Source organism: Aquarana catesbeiana, linkage group LG04, assembly GCF_042186555.1.
Source record: "Aquarana catesbeiana isolate 2022-GZ linkage group LG04, ASM4218655v1, whole genome shotgun sequence".
In the NCBI taxonomy this organism is placed as follows: Eukaryota; Metazoa; Chordata; class Amphibia; order Anura; family Ranidae; genus Aquarana; species Aquarana catesbeiana.
Window position 1 is genome coordinate 516,700,582 of NC_133327.1, and position 6,254 is coordinate 516,706,835.

Genomic DNA, 6,254 nt, shown 5'->3' on the forward strand with positions numbered 1-6,254 from the left:
ACCAAAGTAAAGCTGAGTATACACAGTTTTTTTTTTTTTTTTTTTTCTTCTTCAACCCTTGGGTTGAAGAAGAAAAAAAAATAAATGGGTTCCCCCATTCACACAAGCAAGGTTTGTAGAGGAATTCTCCCTGCTGTGCTATTGCATTCTGACAGCAGGACTGTCTAAATTCACTGGTTGGACAGGGAGTGCCACACACAAATCAAAATTTGCTGAATTTCTATCCAAGGGTCCCAATTTAAGACTATACAAGAGAATGGTGCAATGGCCAACTGAGGAGAAACACACTGCAGCCTGACAACGCTGCTGCCAATTGCAAGCTTAGCGCTGTTACTGGCAGGATCTCCAGGTAAAAAAAAAGTTTCAGATAAAAAAAATTAATATGTATTTGCTCAAAAACTGTACAGTGCGATATAATTCCAAACATACTGAAAAATAGATTGTGGGTGTACCTCGATTGTAAACTCTAACAAGCAGGGCTCTCTGATTCCTACTGTATTAAGCTGCATTGTAATTGTACTTTCTGTCCTTATGTTGTAAAGCACTACGTAAACTGTCAGCCCTATATAAATCCTGAATTATTATGTAGCACCCACCTACTTAGGTGTGTGCTAAAATATTAGAGAGGTTTAGACTTAGCCTCGGTTCACACTGGGACGACTTGTCAGGCGACCTAGGTCGCCTGACAAGTAGCGTCCCGTTCAGTACAATGGAACCGTTCTAAGGGGAGCGACGCAAGTCGCTCCGACTTAGAAAAAGGTTCCTGTACGACTTCGGGGGCGACTTGGGGCGACTTGCATAGACTTCTATACAGAAGTCGTTTTGAAAGTCGCCCGGGCAGTCGTGTGCAGGTCGCCTCGGTGAGGCGACCTGCAAGTCGTGCCGCCTCTGGTGTGAACCGAGGCTTAGTGTACATTTCAGGCATTACCCTGTTTTGGTATTTGCCTGACTGGGTTTGATTTACTGGGAGGAATGATAGTGTAGGATGGGGAGGTGTGACCACCTGCATTCTGCTAAAGTGACGCCTAGTCTGACCAGTGAGAGGTGCTGGAGGACAGGTTGATGTGATACAGGATGTAGTTAGTGGTATAGGTCATCCCTAGCCTATCATTAATTTGCATGGGCAGGGACTAACAGGCCTATATAACTGTGGGTCACATGCTTCCTGTCATGCTTGCTGATGGGAAGAGGAAAGCAACAGCTGATACAGCTTAAGAACTCTCCCCTTTTGGGGAGAGGAACCCGTCTTAACAGGAGGAGAGATGCAGGAAACAGTTATGGGAATCAGCAACATCTAAAAAGAGAGGCTGCTACCTCCAACAGAGGAAAAGAATTGGGAGAGGACCTTCTTTTGGCAAACATGGATGGTCGCTCAAATGTACACGTGAGGGCATATCCAGAGAAACAGTGTCTTCAATGGCTGAGGGTGCTAAAGATCACCCAGGGGGGAATTTCCATGAGTCTATCCAGGAACTCTATTCAGAGTATTGTTCTTGGGACTTAAGTTGAAGATTCTGTACGGTTGGGAAGTAGTGGTAAGCAGGAGAGAGAAGATGTGCAGTCCATTACAGGAACCAAGTGAATAAGGCAGCTCATATTTCTAAAAGACTGTTTTACATGCTTTCTGCAACGTGCTATGGGAAAGAATAAAGTTATCATTCATTTTGTTCAAGACTGTTTGCTGTGCCATCAATACATACACTAAACCTCTTCTTTTGCGACCTGCATTGCCAGTCTCCACAGTAGTAAAGACATGCCTCCCTACTCTTGAACTTCAGAACGAGGGGCACTTGAGGGAGGAAGTGACCTGTGCTGCACGTAGTGTGGCTAAATGCTTAAGAGTGGGAGGGGCTGAAGGGGCGTGGTAAAAACAAAATAATAATAATGAATAAAAAAGCTTCCATTACAAATGGTTTTGCACAAACTGTGGAAGAGTGCATTACGCTAAGTGTGTAAGTATTCAGGAGTGTATTACGTACAGAGTGCAAGGTTCAGGAATGCGTTACATACAGAGTGCAGGGTTCAGCGGTTTGTTAAAACTGCAAAGACACCAATTAAACATAGCATATTAATGTTCTAAGATCTTGAGTACCAGCATACAGGAACCAAGGCAAAAATGCAGGCATCAGATAGATAACGAATGAGTGCAGCTGAGCAGGACATGCAGCAGTGTGAACATCCATCCAGCACAACCAGGGATTGGTGGACAAGCCGGCGGAGGTACAGCCACAATGAGAGTTAGGGCAGCTGTCAAATTCAATCTCGGATGTTGGTTAGTGGGCGGGCTGAAATGCTTTTCAGGGGCTCCACCCCCTTTGCCAGGCAACCTGTGCATAGGAGAAACGGCCGGCATTGCTGGCCGGAGAAGGTGGCAGGGGGCAGGACCAATCGTAACTAATGCATGTGAACCCACAGCAGTGTATAATAAACCTGAATTATACACCGCTGTGTGTGTACATGCAGTAGTTAAAATTGGTCCTGCTCCCCCCCCCTGCCCCCTTCTTCCCTGGCCAGCAATGTATAAACAATGGCTGTTTATCTAGGCACAGGTTGCCTGAGAAAGGGGGCGGTGCCCCTGGAAAGCATGTTGGCCCTGCCCACCCGACATCAGAGGTTGGATTTGACAGCTGCACTCACTCTCACGCTCATTGCGGACATACCCCCGCTGGCTTGTCCAACAATCCCTGGCTGTGCTGGATGGATGTTCACACTGATGCATGTCCTGCTAGGCTGTTAGCATATAATGGAGTAATGCGGTACAAAGCCCCTGTACACCGCGACCATGGGACTGTTGGGAGGTATGGAAAGAGAACCTGCCAACTGAAGATTTTTCAGAATCCAACCCTTTCAGGTTTGTCAATTCCTTGGTCCCTTGCTGCAGACTGATTTTTCCCTCCAGTCCCCTGCTGTGTGTTGTGACATTTCCAGACAGCCCCGACATTACTACAGTATACAGTAATAGATCAAACCACTAAGGGCATCAAGTAGGGGGACCAGGAATCCTACACTGCCCATATTTTGTAGGATCTTGAGTTGGTGGCTTCTCTTCCACAGAGCAGGCAGCAGGAGAGATGCACACACTATAAAAAGCATATATTGCCACCTCCATGTACACACTGTATATGTAATCATAAGCCATTCAGAGAACTAAGGTTTTAAAAAGACATTAAAACCTTAAAAGTGATTGTAAAACAAACCATTCAGTTTAAAATAGATTAAATTAAATGCAAAAAATTACCATCTCCCCCCCCCCCCCCTTTTTTTTTGTTGTAAGCGATCACATTCCCGCTGTTCTCAGCTGCATAAGAGCTGGGGGGAGGAGAAGCAGCGGCAGCACACTGAGGTTCCCAGTAAATGGCTGTGCAGCAGGTGCATGTCCGGACAAGAGCACACCGAGTTCCCAGCATAGCTAGAGAACTGACCACGATGTGGTCTGTTTTTAACAGGAAAGACAGGAAAGTTAAGCCTCGTACACACGATCAGATTTTCGGCCGGGAATTGTGTGATGACAGACCGTTAGGATGCAAGACAAAATCCAGGCACACGCCCTTCGGACATAAAATCTGGCGCTTTGTCTGTCAAAAGTCTGATTGCGTGTACAAGGCTTAAGGGGACTTGCAGGAACACCAGGGATTGCACATAAAGGAAGCATTAGAAAGAAAACAGGAGACTTTCTCATACAAGTGCATGGTACAGCAGGCACATATCAGGAATATGAAGAAGAGTTGGGGGTAACAAACACTTTAATACATAATGATAAAATGGCTTATATCAATCAGATCTCTGCTTGCAAAACAGATCTCTTTTAAAGTCTGCACAACACTGAAGTTTTACAATGGCAGAGGTTTGTTTCTTCACTGAAACGCCTTTTAAAATAAGTTAAAACATGTACCACAAATATTAAACTTAGGTCATCAACCTGTTTTCTAACATAATTAGATGCAAAAATTATTAGGCTCTGTTATCTGCGTACATTACTGTAGCACACAAAAGCTATAGGTCCCAACTGTCCCTCTTTTGAGATCAATCCCACCTGTCCCTCATGCAGCCTCAGCTGTCCCTGGTAGGATATGTACATTTCTTTATGAAATGTACTATTCTACTACCAAAAGGGTTATGCTGCACTCAACTTTTTTTATCCAATCTCTATGTAGCAAGGTCCCAGGCCTCCTTTAGTCTAATGAGAACCTCAAGGGCCAGGAGCTGCTGACATCCTTTTGTGTAGAGTAGGTTACAAGACATAGTGGGTGTAATGCCAGACACTTCTTGAATGCCAAAAGATTTTTTTTCACTTGAACAGAACAGTGGAAGAGAGGGTTTAGTGCCAGGACACCCTTAGATAATTGCAATGTTAATTGGCAGACTCCGAGACTTCTACAGGTAGACAGCCATGCAGGGAAAGGCATCCAGCAAGACACCACAGCTGCGTGTGTAGGAGCGCTGTCTTCTATGGCAACAGTCTTAGAACAGTTCCTAACACAAATTGTAACAAACTCCTTTACTCGTATACAGTCACTTCTTGTGGACTCACAGCCCAGTCTCTCTCACTAGCATAGGCATGCGCTCAGGGTGTGCCGGGTGTGCCCAGGCACACCCTAATCCCCCCATGCGCATTAGTGTTATCTTTCTGTGTAGCAACAGGAACATGGGAAAGATCTCCCTCTTACCGGCTCTGCCATAAGAGAAATGTTTATCCTTTTCTCTTTCACTGTGCTAGCAGGGAGATCAATGTGCCGGGGTCATATATATGTAGATACATACACATACATGTATGTTTGAGCTTAAGAGTGCACACCCTAATGCATTAGGCTGCGCACACCTATGCACACTAGACTTGCTGATTCACTGCCACTAAATTCCGTGAGCTCTTCTTACTTTAGTATCTTTTTCAAAAGTCACCCCCCCCCCCCCTTCTCTGCTGGGTTCCTAGGTTGGCAGGCCAGATACTTCTCAAGCTTCACCCCACTGGCCTGCTCGGTCCCTGGCTTGGCACACAAGGCTGCTCTGCAAGCGTCACCTGCGCTTGACTGGGTCCCTGGCTTGACACCTGCGTTTTCCCAATTCTTCACAGTCCCTGGTTGGTGAGAATACTGCTCCGGTACTTGCTTCAGCTACTCACTGTGGTCCCTGGTAAGATGGTTGGTCCCTTAGTGGCGACAGCTTAACCCTATACCACCGACGATGACGACAGGTTTTCCACTGGCAGAACCATCACATCTGGTTGGACTGCAAGCCGCAATGCGAACCCTATGCTGCTCTCTTGCTTCAGGATAGGCCCTCAGACAGCCTAGCAGCCAAAAGTGCCTGGGATAGGCCCAAACTCTGGCCTAGCAGCCCGGGCAGTACAACAGATGTCCACCCAGACAGCCGTCCAGGTGGCACAGAACCCCGATCCCCTGACCTGACCCAAATAAATAGGCTCTCCCAGCAGGCCATGGGACCCAAAACGAAGAAAAAAAAAAAAAACAAACAACCCCTGCCTATTGGCTGAGATACCCTGTCCATTCTTAATCTGTCCTTGCAATGCCTTTGTCTTGTCTAATGTCACCAGATACCTGTCCATCTAGCAACAGAAGAGAGAAGTGCAGACAGGGTGAACTCAATTGATCTCCAACAATGAGTCAAGGTAACTACACCTGGCAGGTAAATTTAGGAGCAACCCTTCTTAAACATCAGGGTACTACATCTATAATACTGCATTTGTTAAATATGGAAATGCCAATATAAAAGGAAAAATAGAGATCACAAAAGCACATGTGGTTTAGCCAGTCATTTTTTTCATATTGGATCTTTATAGTCTGTGCAATAAGGGCCGTGGCAGGGACATGTCCTCTGCCTACAGTCTGAGCTAAAAGGTGTCCTTCATTTCAGAAAGTTGGGAGGTATGCCAGAGTGCGTGTTTATTTTTTGGTGCACCAAGGTACCATTCATTGCTAATGGCACCCAAATGCACCTTGCCAGTGCACAAGCATTGTAACACACTACAACACATGGTAACTTACCATGCCTTGTGATGTCATGTTGTATGCAAAAAAGGTACATGCTGCTTCATTTGTGCGATTTTGTGTGTTAGGGAAGTCCATTCAAATAATTGTCTGCTCTAATAAAACATGTTAACATGTGCGCAAATAAAAAAACAAAAAAAATATCAACATGTGTGCAATGCCACAGATGTAAACCTAACCTCCTCAAGGTTAGAACCACTGGAAATGTCTACATTCAACTAATAAGAAAAGACCCTTAATGTATGGTTG

At 45.5% G+C, this 6,254-nt stretch overlaps 1 protein-coding gene across 1 annotated transcript in view; it reads right to left on the reverse strand.

Moving 5' to 3' along the window:
* STX11 (syntaxin 11) overlaps nt 1-6,254 on the reverse strand; it is a 70,174-nt gene that overhangs the window by 57,711 nt on the left and 6,209 nt on the right. The window lies entirely within an intron of this gene.